The sequence below is a fragment of the Carcharhinus amblyrhynchos genome, chromosome 7 (assembly GCF_965287045.1).
Source record: "Carcharhinus amblyrhynchos chromosome 7, sCarAmb.v2.hapA, whole genome shotgun sequence".
Classification (NCBI taxonomy): Eukaryota; Metazoa; Chordata; class Chondrichthyes; order Carcharhiniformes; family Carcharhinidae; genus Carcharhinus; species Carcharhinus amblyrhynchos.
Window position 1 is genome coordinate 91,006,205 of NC_137330.1, and position 19,377 is coordinate 91,025,581.

Here is a 19,377-nt window from a genome sequence, read left to right on the forward strand (position 1 = left end):
AAACTTACAAGATCTATGGAAATAGAGAGGGGAATTATAAACTATGGAGATAGAGCGGGGGCGGCACAGTGATTAGCACTGCTGCCTCACAGCGCCAGGGACCTCAGTTCAATTCCCAGCTTGGGTCACTGTCTATGACATTCTCCCTGTGATTTTCTCCGGGTACTCCAGTTTTCTCCCAAAGGTGTGCAAGTTAGGTTGGTGGCCATGCTAAGTTGACCCTAGTGTCAGGTGGTTAGTAGGATGAATAAATAGGGTTATGGGGGATTGTGGTTGGTGAAGACTTGGAGGCCAATGGCCTTTTATACTAAAGGAATTCTATGATTTATAATAAGGAATGAAACTGACTGGATTGTCCTACAAAGAGAGAACAATGGACTGAATGGCCTTCTGCACCATAATGATCCAGGCTGGCCCACATGATGTGAGGAAGGAGGTGGGTGGGCCTGAAAATGGTGAATTGGCATTGGGACCAACACCCAATGCCCTCTCATCTCCACCAGATGAAAGGTTAAACTGTAGGTCTGCCAGACTCTCAGGTAAAAGGCACCACTTTATAGAAGAGGAGGAGAGTTCTTCTGGTATCCAGGCCAATATTTACCCCTCAAACAATGTCACAAAAACAGATTATCTGCCTATTGTCAAATAGCTGTCCATAGGACTTTGCGGTGTGCAAATTGGTTGCTAGTTTTCCATATATCACAACTGTGATATATATTTCAAAAGTAAGTAATTATCTGCATTTTGGGGCACACAGAAGTGGTGAAAGGTGCTATATAAATGCAAGCCTTTCTCTCAATATAAAATAATAGTACCAGTATGACAAATAAATCTGAGTATTAACTGTTCAATAATAAGTTACTGTTATAGCCTAATCCTGCTTTCTCCCTCTAACTTTTGATCCTGTCCATCCCAAGTGATATATCCAGCTGTCCCTTGAATACATTCAATGTTTTGGCATCAACTACTTCCTATGGTAACTAATTACATAGGCTCACCACTCGTTGGATGAAGAAATGTGACCTCGTCTCTATCCTAAATGGTCTACCATATATCCCATCCAACAACAGTTAATGTAACAGTTAATATAAAAATCAAATATTTGCCGAACTTTCCAATCCTTTGAAGAAGTGGAAATCCAAGTGGATTGTGGGAAGGTCTTTGATGCTGTGGACCTCACCTTCTGAAAGTGTTCAGATGAAGCTCCATGTGGAATGCTACAAATCAAACTGAAAGCAGTGTGGACTCAAATAAATAGCTGACAGATAGAAAGCAATATGCCATTGTCAGAGTAGAGGGTGGACAAGTATTAGGTTTGGTACCCCAGCATTCAGTAATTTGCTTAAATGACTCCGATACAGAAAAACAATCCAAAGTGGGTCAATATGCAGATGATGCCAAACTGGGATGGGAAGGGGATGAGCAATGGAATTAGAATGGACAGCTCAGAAATTATAGAATAAATCAGGCAAGATATGCAAAGGGAAAGAACGATGGTAGAAGAAATTTCATGCAGGCTGCAGTGTAAAGTCTACACATAGGAAGAAAAAGGAAGCATGCACCGTAAATGGTGTCGAAACAGCTATGGTGAAGAGATTTGACTTTAACTGTGCCCAAAAATTGCAGAGCAGCAATCTACAAAGTCACCAGGTCTTAGAAAGATTGCCAATGGTAAGTTCTTCTTGCGCATAATTTTATAATGTTTGCTTACAAAGTTTGTTAAATTTACTTAAGCTTAAATTTGGGAGAGCAACACAAAATGAGGATAAACTACTTGGCAACTTTTACTTTGCAAATGCACAGACGTGGCTGCTTTTTACAGGGACATGGTGCATTGCTGTCATAGCAAGGATCTTGTCTTACAGTTTGTTGCACGTGACAACCTTCAAACAACAAAACTGGCGTATTACATGTTCTCAGACTCACATGGGAAGGCTGCCAGCTTGACACACACATCACTTAGATTTTCAACATTTGTCTCTTTCCCTACCTGCTTACAGGAGCAGAGTGCATAAAACAGGTAGTGATGTTTCCAGATCACAGGAGTTGGTGACCTAACAAATTTCCTTTGATTCGTTATAGAAACATAGAAACATAGAAGATAGGAGCAGGAGGAGGCCATTCGGCCCTTTGTGTCTGCTCTGCTATTCATCACATTCATGGCTGATTGTCCAGCTCAATAGCCTAATCCTCCCTCCTACCCGTAACCATTGATCACATTTGCCCCAAGTACTATATCCAGCCATCTTTTGAATATATCTAATGTTTTGGCATCCACTACTTCCTGTGATAATGACTTCCATAGGCTCACCACTCTTTGGGTGAAGAAATGTTTTCTAATCTCCGTCCAAAATGGTCTATCCTGTATCTTCAGACTGTGACCCGAGGTTCTGGGCTCCCACACCATTGGGAACATCCTTCCTGCACCTACCCTCTCTAGTGCTGTTAGATCTTTATAAGTCTCTATGAGATCCCCCCTCATTTGTCTGAACTCCAGCGAAAACAATCTTTACCTAATCAATCTCTCCTCATACATCAGTCCCATCAACCCCAGAGCCAACATTGCTAAAAGTAAAGATTTTTTAAAATTTGTTTTTGGGATGTGAGCAACACTGGCCATGCCTGCATTTATTGAACATCCCCAATTGCCTTTGAGAAGGTGTTGGTGAGCTGCCTTCTTGAGTGACTACAGTGCTGCTAGGAAGACGAGTTTCAAGTATTTGACCCAGTGACAGTGACGGACCAGCTATACAGTCCAGATGCTAACTTAAAGGGGAACTTGCAGGTGCTGGTGTTCCCCTGCTTTCGTTTATTCTTCTAGGTGATAGAGGTTGCGTGTTTGGAATGTGCTGTCAAAGACGCCTTGATGAGTTGCAGTGTATTGTGTAGATGGCACACACAGCTGCTACTGTGCACCAGATGATGGAGGTGATAGGCTGCGGTCCCCCGCAGTTGTGGGAGGTGGATGACGGCGTTGAGGCTGCCTTCAGCAGTAGGGGCCTGACAACTCTCTCTCTGTCAGACTCTTGCTGCTGAAATTGCGCATGTGCAACTTTAGAGTTCTGCACAGTAGCTCCCTGTGCAGGCTGGCTGACAAATTAAGCCCAGCTCATTTCCTGCAGCAGCTAGCCCATATTTTCAAGGACTAAGTGCTTAAGATTGGGTGTGAAAACTTACCCAAAAAATGGATCAGGAACTCTCCAAATGTCATGCTAACTGGACACTTAGAATCAATCTCGTAAAATTCCGCCCAAAGTTTCAGTTGTCAAAAGTGTGGGGGAGCCGACCAGCATCTTAACTGTAGCTGTTTCAGCAGATGTGTCTCTATTCTTCAGTTTTTCCTGCCTGAATATTTTAAATTCTTGCACATATCCAAATAAACTTGTAACCCAAGGGCTAAAATTGATTTGGTACAGTTGCAAATAGGAATATACTGGCATGGTGAAAGGAAGTTCGTAGACCACCTATTTGGGAGAGACACCACATGTGTTTCTCCTACATCATTCAACTGGAAGTCCTCAGCGTCAAACATATCAAAACAGCACCTTACCATCCATTCTCAAATGGGCTGGTGGAACTGGCGGTACAACTTTTAAAACTGGCGTGAAAAAACAATCTGCATCAGATATAGAGATCAAATTGGAAACTTACTTATTTGATTATAGAACCAGCCCACATGCTACAACAGGAAGCCCTACAACAGAACTATTAATGGGACCTCAGTTTCGTATGAGACTAAACACCCAGGCTCTATTCCCGTAACCTCATGTATTTACTCTGTTTATCCCCCGACACTGAAGGAGAATTTAGCATGGCCAATCCACCTAACCAGCACGTTTTTCAGACTAGAGGAAACCGGAGCACCCGGAGGAAACCCACGCAGATACGGAGAGAATGTGCAAATTCCACACAGACAGTCACCCAATGTTGGAATCAAACCTGGGTCCCTGGCGCTGTGAGGCAGCTGTGCTAACCATTGTGCCACAGTGCTGTGCTGCCCATAACTCTTGCAGAGTTGTAATTTCCTTTCTGGGTCTGTTGTCTAGACTCCATCCTCCCCATCAGGTTTGGAAATAGTTGGCTGAGTCTCATATGAAACTGAGTTCCATTAATAGTTCTGTACCTTTCATGCCAATTTGTGAAGCTTTACAGCTCTTAGGTGTCTCTGTGTGACTCAACTTTTAAGAGGCCAAAGACTGAATGTTTCACCACTGAGTGTTTTCTTGATCAACTCTAGTGGAGAGCTACAGTAGTGAAATACTTCTGGCAGGGTGGGGGGAGAGGCTAGCGGGCACGCTAATGCTATTTAAATTATATTACAATGAGCTGCTACATATACTAGGCAGGTCCACACTGATTTCCGGCATGAAGCTAACAGCGCTGGAAATCCAGCGCTGGGAGATGCACGGAGGCCCAGACACCCAGCACAAATTGGCCACCGCTAGAGTCTCCCAGCCTGCTGTGCTAAAAAAGCAGCTCAGCGGGATGTCAGATTCACTCCCCATAAATTTTACTTTAACAGCTTTGTGCAGTATTGTTATGTTGTCTGAATAATATCCCATTAGTTATTTATAACACCGTGCAGGTGATAATGTTGGGTTTGATGATTCATTCTGCTCATTGCACCATATGGACAAGATGACTGAAAACTTATATTTCATTACTTGCAACCCAGATAAATTGAACAAGATCTTTCCCGTTCTGTAGAAGAAGTAGAAAACTTTCTTTGCCTGGGTGCATGATATTGTTCAATATAATTATTTCATACAAGGAGTGTAATTGGATTTTGTCTCATCAGTAATCTTACAGGGTAAAAAAATCAAATGACTCCTGAGTAACAAAGTGAAATGATTAAACAACAAAGGCGCTCACTATTGATGTGAAGCTTTGGAGCCCTCAGATGTCTCTGTGTGACTCAGCTTCTAAGAGGCCAGAGGACAAAGACTGAATGTTTCACCACTGTGTGTTTCCTTGATCAGTTAGTTTGAAGACTCTGCTGATTGCTATTGCTCTCTACAATATACTATGGAACACAACTTGAACACCTCAAAATACTCATAAAAGCATCAAGAGATATTAGGTAAGTAGATAAAAGGACAATATTGAAGTCAATGGAAGATACTTGTGAGACTACATGCATTGTAAAACAGATTACAATTCACAATGAGCCCATTTTTCATTTCTGTCCTGGGAAATACGCCGCTCAAAGTCTACTCCCAGTAAACTTCCATTGGCAACAAAATAAAGAGTGCTCCAGCCATGATTCCGCCCTCTTAACACAAGATAATTATGGATGACAAAAACCATTATGCCCAGCACATCTTATCCATCCAGAATGACATACAAACACACATATTAGGAGCAAGCCATTCTGCCCCTCAAGACTGATCCACCATTTGATAACATTGGTAATACTATAAAATCATAAGACCATAAGACATAGGAGTGGAACTAGGCCACTCGACCCATCAAGTCTGCTGTGCCATTCAATCATTGTTGATTTTTCTTCTCATCCCCATTCTCCTGCCTTTTCCCCATAACCCCTGGTCCTCTTATTAATCAATAACCTATCTATCTCTGTCTTAAACCACTCAATGACCTGGCCTCCACAGCCTTCTGTGGCAAAGAGTTCCATTCTGTGGCTGAAGAAATTCCTCCTCATCTCTGTTTTAAAGGATTGTCCCTTTCATCTGAGGTTGTGCCCTCTGGTTCTAGTTTTTCCTACTAGTGGAAACATCCTCTCCACATCCATTCTGTCCAGGCCTCACAGTATCCTGTAAGTTTCAATAAGATCCCCCTCATCCTTCTAAACTCCAACAGGTTCAGACCCAGAGTCCTCAACCATTTCTCATATGAATCATGCAGTGCAGAAGGAGGCTATTCGGACTATTGAGTCTGCACTGATCACAATCTCAACTAGGCCTTATCCCCATGACCCCATGCATTTACTCTAGTTCATCCCCCTGACACTTAGGGGCAATTTAGCATGGCCAATCCACCTAACCTGACTTAATTGAGGCACACAAGATGATCAGAGGATTGGACAGGGTGGACAGTGAGAGCCTTTTTCCTCAGATGGTGATGGCTAACATGAGGGGACATAGCTTTAAATTGAGGGGTGATAAATATAGGACAGATGTCAGAGGTAGGTTCTTTACTCAGAGGGTAGTAAGGGCATTGAATGCCCTGCCTGCAGCAGTAGTGGACTCGCCAACTTTAAGGGCATTTAAATGGTCATTGGATAGACATATGGATAATATTGGAATAGTTTAGGTTAGAGGGTCATTAGATCGGTTCCACTGGTCGGCGCAACATTGAGGGCCAAAGGGCCTGTACTGTACTGTAATGTTCTATGTTCTAACTCGCGCATCTTTGGACTGTGGGAGGAAACTGGAGAACTTGGATGCAGAACAGGGAGAACGTGCAAACTCCACACAGACAGTGACCCAAGCCAGGATTTGAACACAGGACCCTGGCGATGTGAGTCAGCAGTATTAACCACTGTGTCCCTGTGCTGCCCTACATTATGTCAATGACTAAAACTCAAAGGTATTGAATTAACTATGAACTGATTTGGGACATCATGAAAGATATCTTACAAACATAGGTTTTATTTTTCTTTCATTACACCTGCATGCAGCAGGCAGAATGCCTAGAGCAATGGTGAAATTAGTAGCCCAATGTTGATCCTCTAAGGATGATTAATCACAGAACTATCAACTAATGTTAGGAAAGTGGCTTCAAGGAAATTTGCACAACAGTTCACCTGTATTCTACCATTCTGACTTCTCTGGCACCAACCTATAATATAACATAAACAGCATTTATGGCATTATGATGGTAATGTGATCACCCCCTGACATTCAATGGCATTACCATCACTGAATCCTCCACTGTCAACATCCTGGCGGTTACCATTGACCAAAACCTGAACTGGACTAGCCATATAATTACCATGGCTAAGAATCCTGCTGTGATTAACTCATAGCTTTATTCCTCACAGCCTGACCCCAATCTACAAGGCAGAAGTCAAGAGTGTAATGGAATACTCTCCACTTGCCTGGATGAGTGTTGTTGCTCCAACAACACTCAAGCTTTATGTCATCCAGGGCAAAGCAGCCCACTTGATTGCTATCCCTTCCACAAACACTTAATTCCTCCATCATCAACAAACAGTGTCAGCAGCATATACCATTTCCAAGATGCACTGCAGGAATTCAACAAGGTTTCTAATGCGGCATCTTCCAAACCCACAACCATCACCACCTAGAAGGACAAGAGAAGCAGATACCTGGGAACACCACCATGTAAGATTTCCTGTCCAAGCCAGTCACCGTCCTGACTTGGAAGTATATCACCGTCCATTCACTGGTCACGGAATCAAAATCCTGGAACTCCCGAACACCTACACCTCAAGGACTGCAGTGGTTTCAGGAAGGCAGCTCACCATCACCTTCTCAAGGGGATCAAGGGAAGGGCAATAAATGCTGGTTTGGCCAGCAATGCCCACATCCTGTAAGTATATTTTTAAAAATCCGCTTTTTTTACACTAATGATATCATCCCCAGGAATTGTCACATTACCAGCAGCTCAAGAAAACTAGATTGAATTGTTGATCTGAATTTTTCAACGAATGATACATAGTACAAAAATTCAGTCTGGGCTTATCTCAAGAGCTGGATTATTTCCTCCTCCCTGGGATGCTCTCATACAAACTGCCAATTTACAGCTTATCTGGAGTGAACCTCAGATGGAGTAGATATTTGTAAAATCTTTCCTTAAGCAATTTCCTGGTGACAAATAGGAATTGCACGCCCAGACTTTGCAAGAGAAATAAATTGAGCAACAGTGAGTCAAAACCCTGTTTTGCATTACTCCCAGTTTTCTGTTTCTTACATTTATTTTGATGAAGATTAAGATGCTAAGGGTTGTGGTATAGTGTCTGCAGCTCTGTATGACAAGGAACTCCATTTAAATCACCAATCCCTGGACCACCTGGCTCCCGGGCCCTGATGCTTGGCACCATGTTTTTGAGGCACTGATTGCTGCCACAGTGCATCACTGATGGATAGAGTGACAATTGAAGGTGGTGGATAGGATGTCATTTAAGTGGGACGTTTTGTCTTGGGGGTGGTGTCAAGCTTCTTTCTGGGTTGTTGGAGTGGCACTAATCCAAAGTTAAGTCATAGATAATTGCTGAAACTACATAGAGCCCACAAAGATGGAAAAGTGATGGATCTTGGACTACATACAGGTAAGTCAGGAACTTTGCTCAGGCCTGCCTGGCAGACCACAGCAGGTTGGGAGAGGGTACTGGATTAGTTGGAGTCCCAATCGAGAGTGTAGGATCTTGGTGGGGACTGTTCCATAATGGGCACTGGAGACCCCCTAAAAGAGATACCTGCACAGTGGTTAGCACTACTGCCTCATAGTGCCAGGCACCCGGGTTTGATTTCTGGTTTGGGTCACTGTCTGTGCGGATTCTCCCCGTGTCTGTGCGGGTTTCTCCACGTCTTCTGATTTCCTCTCACAGTCTGAAAGATGCGTTGGCCATGCTAAATTCTCCCTCAGTGTACCCGAACAGGTGCTAGAGTGTGGTGACTAAGGGATTGGCTGTTAATTGGCACTTGTGAGACTTAATAATCCAAGGCTGTGCAGATTGCCTGACACTTTGCCTGCCTATTGTATTGTGGGAGACAAGTTGGGGAGGGTAGGGAGAAGGTGGCAGAAAGGCTGTTTATTTTACCTAATCTGCCCCACTTCTGCCATCAAATACGCAGGTGGAGACGATAAAATTCACCCCTAATGATTAGGTTGGCAAGCATAATCTTCCTTTCTGAAATCTATGTTGGCTGCTGCATCTACTTATTTAATAATTAATAACCTCATTGATTAACATTGAAAGGAGCAATGTTGACATAAGGAGAAATTTCTTATGCAGCAACTCGTTAATATCTGAAATAGACTGCTGACTGGTGGAGGCAGATTTAATCATGACATTCAAAAGAGAATTGGATAATTATCTGTTGAGAAAAGAATTGCATGTCTATGGGGAAAAGCAGAGTAGGACTGGTGAAGAAATTCTCAGAGACAGCACAGACCATTCTACAATTAATCTCTTTCAATCTTTATTACCTACTCTACTCCCTTTATTTTCCTTCCACTGCCATACAAATTTAAACTTTCACTCACATCTCCAGTTATTCTCCCCAGAGGATATTGATCCCAGCTTTTTGGTCTCAGCTTTGCTCTGGTTAAGATTGGGTATGATTTATTCATGCTCCAGAACTGGCCTCCAAGCCTGCACCGACAATACTGCCCGACTGAATGAAAACCCCCTACCCTTCCGGGACCATATCCCTCTATTCCCATCTTTTTCATGTATTTGTCTAGATACCCCATAAAATTTACTATTGTAGCTGCTTCCACTGCTTCCTCCGGCAGCGAGTTCCAGGCACCCAACACTGTCTGTGAAAAAACATGCCTTGTACATCTCCTTTAAACCTTGCCCCTCGCACCTTAAACTTACGCCCCTAAGTAATTGACTCTTCCACACTGGGAAAAAGCTTCTGACTATCCACTCTGTCCACGCCTCTCATAACCTTGTAGACTTCTATCAGGTCGCCTCTCAACCTCTGTCGTTCCAGTGAGAACAAACCAAGTTTCTCCAACCTCTCCTCATAGCTTAAACTGTGACCTAATTCATGAAACTCTTTTATCAGCATTTGCATCCAATTCTTCTGCATGCCGCTACTCCAGATAAACATGAACGCATTCCATGCTGACTGACCCCCACCACCACCCAACCTCCAACAACTCCGCTATCTGACAGATTCTATACATACTCTTTTACTCAGAATCTTAGAATCCCTACAGTGCAGAAGGAGGCCAATTGGCCCATCCAGCCTGCTCTGACAAGAATCTCACCCAGGTGCTATCCCGTAACCTCACATATTTACACTGCTAGTCCCCTTGATACTAAGGGAAAATTTAGCATGGCCCAGCAACCTAATCCGCACCTCTTTGGACTGTGGGTGAAAACCAGAGCACCCGGAGGAAGCTCATGTAGACATGGGGAGAACATACAAACTCCACACAGATGGTGACCAGAGACTGGAATTGACCTCAAGTCCCTGGCGCTGTGAGGCAGCAGTGCTAAACACTGTCCAAATTGCTGCTCTGCAAGCACTTTGGAAGCAATATATGATTTGGAACTCATAAAAACATATGGTTAATTTTCTAACCAGTGGTTCAGTGGTAGCACCCAGTGGTATTGGGTTCAAGCCTCACTCTCGAGACTTGACCATGTAATCTGAGCTGGTGTTGTACTGTTGGATGTGTCATCATTTGCATGAAATGTTAAACCAAGACCCACTCTGCCCTCTTACTTAAACGTAGATAATCCAATGGCGCAAATTGAAGAGCAGGTGTGCTTGGCCAATATTCAACTCTCAAGTAATACCTCAAAAATATATCTTTTGTTCTTATTGCAGATTGTGCAATTTTAGTTAGTGCTAATTGGTTCTCGCTTTTGCCTATGCTAATATATTGATTGCACTTCTAAAGTATTTAGTTGGATGCCAATTGTGATAGGGCATTGTGAGAATTTGAAAGGCATTATACAAGTGCAAGTTGTGTCTTTAGTTAAAATTCTTTGTAATAACAAGAATGGATGCAAATGTACTTACTCGAATGTGATTTCTTTCCTGAGGAAACAACTTGACCCGACTCCAGATCATTTGCTTGGCCATGGGAGACCAAAAATAACAGAAGACCACTGAAAATTACTTTATAAATTGGTGACATTGCCTGAAAGGACAAACCATGAATGTACTGGAGATGTGGCAATGGGGAGGTCAGACACTGTATATTGCCATTTCTGCAGTATGTAGTGGGAGATGTTACCATATGAAATGATCCAAAAAATCCTAAATTACCACGGAGACCATGAAAATAGATTCCTAAATTACCATGGAGACAGTGACACATCATAATATAATCTGATATCAGGACCTGGGTTACTATGGAGACCACATTCATAAGATTATTGTGAATGATCTAGGACATTTTATGGTGTCATAGTTGATTAAGAATTGTAGATTATGGGGGGAAGACAAAAGCACTTTCAGTGACTTTGAGGACTTTTATCTCTTCATAATACTTGCCAGATGATTTGTTATGGTTATTACTAAATGAATCAGGAGTAGATAGTTTTAGTTTTGCTTCAGGCAATTGTGACATTAATGTACCTTTAAGAGGTTTTTATTTCATTAATTTTTAATTTAATTTAATTGATTTATTAATGTCATAGTAAGCTTACATTAACACTGCAAAGAAGTTACTGTGAAAATCCTGAAGTCACGACGTTCCGGCACCTGTTCAGGTACACTGAGAGAGAATTTAGCATGAACAATGCATCTAACCAGCACATCTTTCAGACAATGGAAGGAAACCAGAGCACCCGGAGGAAACCTATGCAGACACGGGGAGAACGTGCAGACCCTGCACAGACAGTGACCCAAGCCGGGAATCAAAGCTAGGTCCCTGGCACTGTAAGGCAGCAGTGCTAACCACTATGCCACATGTTGTCCCATGCTCTCACAGCCTCAGCTAGTGTCATTGTTGCCAAGTTGGCTGGACAGATTTTTTTTATTGCTCCTTCAGTAGTTTAAATGGGGTTTGTTCATTTTTACTCTGGATTACTTTATGGCATTGTTAGGAGGAATGTCATGTGTGTTTGGGCAGTATTTTCTTTCCCTTTCTAGTGAGTTTAAGGTTTCATTTTCTGTTTGGGTTTAATTTTCAAAGGGACAACAAGCTGAGAAGAAGTGTTTCTCTCTCTTCTTGTTTTATTTGAAAATTCTGCTGGTTACCTGAAAACAAACTCCTGCCTTTCTAAAGGGCAGAATCTGCTGCTGGTGGCTTGACTAGAATCTACCTGGGATTTTGGGAAGCTGTTCTGACTTCGAACTGTTCTGGGTGTGTCAAGCAGACTACTAAAACTTACAAGACTGAGTTTTCAATTTCCCAACTAAAGGACTCAATTCCAGTATCACGTGAGCATTAGACTTTTCTGTATTGAACTTGTTTAAAGGGTTTTCTTCCTGAGATTAGTTTAATTGGAATATCTTAGATATATTTGATAAGGGTTATACATTATCATGGTTGTTTTGTTTTGTTTGTAATTGATAAAGGTTATTGCTTTTTTTTCCATACATGTTAACTATATTCTTAAATAAACTTTGTTTGATAAAAGCTCTCCAGTGAGTCATTTGAATCATACCTGAGGTGAAACATATCATGCTTATCATAGCCGAATTCAAGATGTAAAACTTATGATCCATAAGAGCTCCCTAAAACACTTTGCAGTTTCTGACCTGAACCATAACACAATTCTCAATTGTGTTTTTTCCCCCCCTCTTGTCTCTTTTGGCATGGCATCTTTTTGGAAGGCTCATTTTATTCTGAATTACAAACTAGCCCAATGGTTTAGTGCTGGACTTATAACCCAGAAGGTTGTCAAATCCAACCCCAGCATGGTAAGTTTTACAACAACTGACTTTAATAAGTCTGGAAATTTGTTGATTGAGATGGCAAAAAATTTATATGTTCCATAATGCTACATGACCAAGCATAACTTACACCTGTAGTCCACACTATGGGGTTGGCTCAATATATTTCAGGTGGAATGAGGAATAGGCAACAACTAGTCTTTCCAACGTTGCTCCAAAATGCAGCTGAATGATTCAACTTTTCTAATGCACTAACATTCTTCATAATATTATGGAGTGAGTTAGCATCTATGCTATAATCTTCTCTTTTTTTTAATAATGTATGCTTGTGCTTCTTTAATTCAAAGAAGTAGCCAAAAATAAAATCCCAGCTTAGTTATTTTATATATTCTGCAATGATCAATTGGCTATTTGGAAAGGGAGATCAGTTGTACGTTTGTTGCAACTATGACACTATGTTTTGTGACATCAGTGTTGGCTGGATACCAGCTTATGTTTATGCCAGTCTTTTTATAGTTTGGTTTATTCATTAAAAGCAAAATGAGATGGATTTTTATTAGATGTCTGCATCGATGCCCCAGAATTTCAGTGGGGGTTTTGTACTTTTATACGTAGAAGCAAACAAGAAAGAAATGATGTCTCACTGCATTGATGGTGGAACCAACCAAAACCTGAATTAAAAGGAGTCGCAAGAGTGGGCAATGAGCACTAGTGAAATATAATGCTTACACTGTTGCTCAGTCCTTTTATCTTTACTTACCATTGATTATTTCAACCATTTCCTTTCCCTGTTAATGTCCTTTAAATTCAAATTTAATACATAGAACTAATCTGGTCCAATTTCAATTAGCAGACTAAACAAAATCATAGTTTGGAAAAAGTGAGAACATGAGGTTTCTATCACTGTATTTGCATGGCTGTTAATTCCTGACATTTGAGATTTACATATTTTGCCTATTCTGCCCGCATTTCTACCCACATTGCCTGCATAATGGGACATTCACATAAGATAACAGTTGAGACTGATTCGAATGGTTCCACTAACTATTTAGTATCTCATTTGAAATGGTAATTCCTGAACCACACACACACACTGGCAGGTTGACTGACATTCATTGGAGCTAATGCTGCAGAAATCAATGGAAAGGAAAGACAATCTCACCGGATTGTGTTAGGATTAGAAATTAATGATAAATCGGGTGACACTGCCACCTCACAGCGCCAAGGACTCGGGTTCAATTCCGGCCTTGGGTTTGGGTGTGGAGTTTGCATGTTCTCCCTGTGTCCGCATGCATTTCCTCAGGTGCCCTGGTTTCCTCCCACAGTCAAAAGATATGATGTGGAGTTACTGGCATTGGACTGGGGTGGGCACAGTAAGTAGTCTCACAACACCAGGTTAAAGTCCAACAGGTTTATTTAGTCTTGGAGCATTGCCCCTTCAACAGGTGAGTGAAGAGTTCAGTTCACAAACAGGACATACATAGACACAAACTCAATTGCAAGATAATGGTTGGAATGTGAGTCTTAACAGGTAATCATGAAATTACAGGTACAGACAATGCGAGTGGAGGGAGGATTAAGCACAGATTAAAGAGGTGTGAATTGTCTCAAGGTAGGACAGTTAGTGAGATTTTGTAAGCCCGGGGATTAATGGTAGTGTGACATGAACCCAAGATCCCAGTTGAGGCTGTCCTCGTGTGCGGTACTTGGCTATGAGTTTCTGCTTAGCAATTCTACGTTGTTGTGTGTCTTGAAGGCTGCCTTGGAGAACACTTACCTGAAGATCGGAGGCTGAAAGTTTCTATGTAATAGAGCCATTGTTTCGAGTCAGATGACTCTTTCTCAGAGCTGGTTATTCTGACTGGAAACATTGGCTCTATTCTTCCTCCAGACCTGCTGAGATCTTTGAGAGTTTATAGGTATTTTGCTAAGTATCAAAGCGTTTAAGACCGTTTTTCAGAGAAGGTGGGGTTGGTTCATTTCTGCTCTGCGATACTAAATTTTCAATGTTAATCATCACAGAGTTCTTGAATCAATGACTAAAATTTATATAGCAACTTTAACATAGATGCACGGTACTTCGAGGCCCTCAAAAGGTGCGAGATCCACAAAGCAGATGTTCAGAGCTTGGTCAAAAAAGTGGATTTTAAGTATAATCTTAAAGGAAGGGAAGCGGATGGGTAAGGAAAGGGAGTCCAGGCCATGTGGTGTAAGCAGAAGAAGGTTCAAACATCAAGGTTGGGAAGAAAAATGCATTAGGGTTGAAAGTAATAGACAGATCGGGAGACTGATTGAACAGGAGATAGGAAGGAATTAAACACAAGAATTTGGGCAAATACAACTCACTGCAGGATAAGATACAGGGCTAAGCTAATGTTTACAGGAGGTAGAAGCATAGAAGCAGAAGAGGCCTACACCAATTCCCTGACAGAGTATGTTACCCAGGCCCTCTTCTCCGCCTTATCCCCGTAATCCCACACATTTCCCAAGATTAATCCATCTAACCTAACAGGAGCTGCTTGCAAATGGAAACCTGCTCTACAATCTTATATTGATAGTTTTCTTTTGATCTATCAATTTCTTACACATTTGGTTCCAGGTGATCCATAGAATCGTAGAATCTTACAGTGCATAAGGAGGTACTTTGGCCCAGCGAGTCTACGCTGAATCTCTCAGAGCATTGTACCCAGCCCCTACCCCTGTAATCCCATGTATTTACCCCACTAATCCACCTAACATTTTGAGACACTAATGGGCAATCAACCTAACCTGCATATCTTTGGACTCACAATACCATTTTAAAGCCCAATAAGTTTATTTGGTAGCACGAGCTATTGGAGCATTGCCCCTTCATCAGGCGAGTGAAGAGTTCAGTTCATCAACAGGGCATATATAGACACAAACTCAATTACAAGATAATGATTGGAATGCAAGTCTTAACAGGTAACCAAGTCTTTACAGATGCAGACGCTGTGAGTGGAGAGAGGGTTAAGCACAGGTTAAAGAGATGGAGATGAGAATTGTCTCCAGCCAGGACAGTTAGTGAGATTTTGCAAACGCAGGCAAGTTGTGGGGGTTACAGATAGTGTGACATGAACCCAAGATCCAGGTTGAGGTTGTCCTCATGCGTGCAGAACTTGGTTATCAGTCTCTGCTCAACGATTCTGCATTGTCATGTGTCGTGAAGCTGCCTTGGAGAATGCTTACTCGAAGATCAGAGGTTCAATGCCCTTGACTGCTGAAGTATTCCCCGACAGGAAGGGAACTCTCCTACCTGGTGATTGTTGAGCGGTGTCCATTCATCCATTGTCATAGCATTTGCATGGTCTTGCCAATGTACCATGCTTTGGGACATCCTTTCCTGCAGCATTATCAGGTAGACACTGTTAGCCAAGTCACAAGAGTATGTACCGTGTACTTGGTGGATGATGTTCTCACGTGAAAAGACGACATCCATGTCAATGATACAGCACATCTTACAGAGGTCGCTGTGGCAGGGTTGTGTGGTGCCGTGGCTACTGTTCTCTTGAAGGTTGGGTAGTTTGCTGCATGCAATGGTCTGTTTGAGATTGCACAGTTGTTTGAAGGCAAGTAGTGGAGGTGTGGGGATGGCCTTGGCAAGATGTTTGTCTTCATCGATGACATGTTGAAGGCTCCAGAGAAAATGTCATAACTTCTCCGCTCCAGGGAAGTACCGGATGATGAAGGGTACTCTGTCCGCCATGTCCCACGTTTGTCTTGAGGAGGTCTGTGAGGTTTTTCACTGTGGCACGTCAGAACTGTCAATCAATGAGTTGAGCGACATATCCTGTTCTTACAAGGGGTCTTTCAGCTTCTGTAGGTCTGTTGTGATTCTCCTCATCTGAGCAGATCCTGTGTATATGGAGGGCTTGTCCATAGGGCATGGCTTCTTTAACGCGTTTAGGGTGGAAACTGGAGAAGTGGAGCATCGTGAGGTTATCCGTGGGCTTGCAGTGCAGTGAAGTGCTGAGGTGACCATCCTTGATGGAGATGCGCGTGTCCAAGAATGCAACCGATTCTGGAGTAGTCCATGGTGAGTCTGATGGTGGGATGGAGCTTGTTGATGTCAACATATAGTTGTTTCAGTGATTGTTCGCCATGAGGATGAAAATGTCATCAATGTACCTAGTGTATAGCGTCGGTTGAAGGTCCTGTGCGGTGAAGAAGTCTTGTTCAAACCTGTGCATGAAGATGTTGGTATATTGAGGTGGTAATTTGGTCCCCATGGCTGTTCCATCCCACTCCTCGCATTGAAAATGTCTACCGCCTCCCGAAGATACACAAGACCAACACACCTGGCCATCCCATCGTATCAGGCAATGAAACCCTCTGGCTATGTCGAGGGCATCCTGAAACCCATTGTACAAAGAACCCCAGGTTTATATAGATACAAACTCAATTGTAAAATAATGGTTGGAATGCGAGTCTTAACAGGTAATGAAGTCTTTACAGGTACAGATGATGCGAGTGGAGAGAGAGTTAAACACAGGTTAAACAGATGTGAATAGTCTCAAGCCAGGACAGTTAGTGAGACTTTGCAAGCCCAGGGGATTACAGGTAATGTGACCCAAAATCCCTATTGAAGCTGTCCTCATGTGTGGAACTTGGCAATCAGTTTCCGCTCAGCGATTCTGCGTTGTTGTATGTCTTGAAGGTGACATTGCGAACTTCTTACCAGAAACTCAGCACTCAGGAACACTCCTAGTCACAATGGATGTCTCGGCACTCTACACCAGCATCCCCTTCAACAATGGCATTGCTGCATCTGCCTTGGTACTCAATGCTGACAACTGCCAATCTCCAGATACAATTTTACAACTCATTTGCTTCATCCTGGACTACAATGTCTTCACTTTCAACAACCTTCGACCTTCAACAACCAGGTCTTTATCCAGACACACGGAACAGCCATGGGGACCAAATTCTCAGGGAATTCTCATTCATCTGTTCTCCCACGCACCTGATGAAGGGGCCGCACTCCAAAAGCTAGTGGCGTTTGCTACCAAATAAACCTGTTGGACTTTAACCTGGTGTTGAGAGACTTGTTACTGTGTTTACCCTAGTCCAACGCTGACATCTCCACATCCGGTCAGAATGACCAGCTCTGAGAAAGCGTCATCCTGACTCGAAACATTGGCTCTATTACGTAGAAACATTCAACCTCTGATCTTTGGTAAAGTTTTCTCCAAAGCGGCCTTCAAGACATACAACAACGCAGAATCGCTGAGCAGAAACTGATAGCCAAGCTCCGCACACGAGGACGACTTCAACTGGGAACTTGGGTTCACGTCACACCACCTGTAACCCCTACGATTTGCCTGGGCTTGCAAAATTTCACTAACTGTTCTGGCTTGAGACAATTCACACCTCCTTAACCTGTGCTTAATCGTCTCTCCACTTACATTATCTGTACCTGTAAACACTTGTTTACTTGTTAAGACTCGTATTCCAACCATTATCTTGCAATTGAGTTTGTGTCTATGTATGCCCTGTGTATGAACGCAACTTGCCACTCACCTGATGAAGAAGAACATAAGAACATAAGAACATAAGAAATAGGAGCAGGAGTAGGCCATCTGGCCCTTCGAGCCTGCCCCGCCATTCAATAAGATCATGGCTGATCTGTCGTGGCTCAGTTCCACTTTCCCGCCCTCTCCCCATAACCCTTAATCCCCTCTCTTATCAAAAACCCATCAACCCGCTTCTTAAAAATATTTAGCGAGGCAGCCTCCACCACTTCAACGGGCAGAGAATTCCAGAGATTCACCACCCTTTGAGTGAAGAAGTTCCTCCTCAACTCCGTTCTGAACCGCCCCCCCTTTATCTTGAGGCTGTGCCCCCTAGTCCTACTGTCTTTTTTGAGCGGGAAGAGTCTTTCCACCTCTATCCTGTCCATCCCATTCATCATCTTATACGTCTCAATGAGATCTCCCCTCATTCTTCTAAACTCTAACGAGTACAAGCCTAGTTTATTCAGCCTCTCCTCATAGCTCAACCCCCTCAACTCCGGTATCAGCCTAGTAAACCTCCTCTGCACTGCTTCAAAAGCTTGTGCTACCAAACAAACCTGTTGGACTTTAACCTGGTGTTGTGAGACTTCTTACTATATAAACTAGAAGCAGGAGTAGGCCATTTGGCTCTCTGAACTTGCTCCACCATTCATCTTGATCATGGCTGATCATCAAATTCAATATCCTGATTCCCCCCTGCCTCCCATATCTCTTGATCCTTTTAGCCCCAAGAGTTTTATGTCTAATTTCTTCTTGAAATCAGACAATGTTCATTCTCTCTCCACAGATACTGTCAGACCAGCTGAGATTTTCTAGCATTTTCTGTTTTTGTTTCAGATTCTGTCATCCACAGTATTTTGCCTTTACTCGCACTTGACTCTCATGGTGTGTAGGCTCTATATAGGTCAGTTTTTTAATATATATCTCATAAAAATGAAGGCAATCCCATGTATGTATCTTCTAAACATGTTTTTTTTGACTTGTTGAGTATTTAAAAACTAACTCCACCCCCCCAGTTATCACTGTTAAAAAAAAACTTAATTCTCCTTCTCTGAGAGTTTCTAAAGTAAAACTAATTTGCAATTTAATATAAGCCACAGAAGGGAAGCACAATTTCTTAACATTTCTCCAGCACGTCATGGAGAACAGAAATACCACTTCCTTACTTTTTTAAAAGGACACTTGTGGGATTTCCTCGTAGGCTGCACCAATAGCTGTTGTGAGTGTTCTCATTGATCAGAGGACACAGCTTGTTACTGCTTGAATTTACCAATGGGGGGATTTAAATGCAACAGCTGGGATGCTCACTCGCCGCTGTGCACGCCGGGATTTGT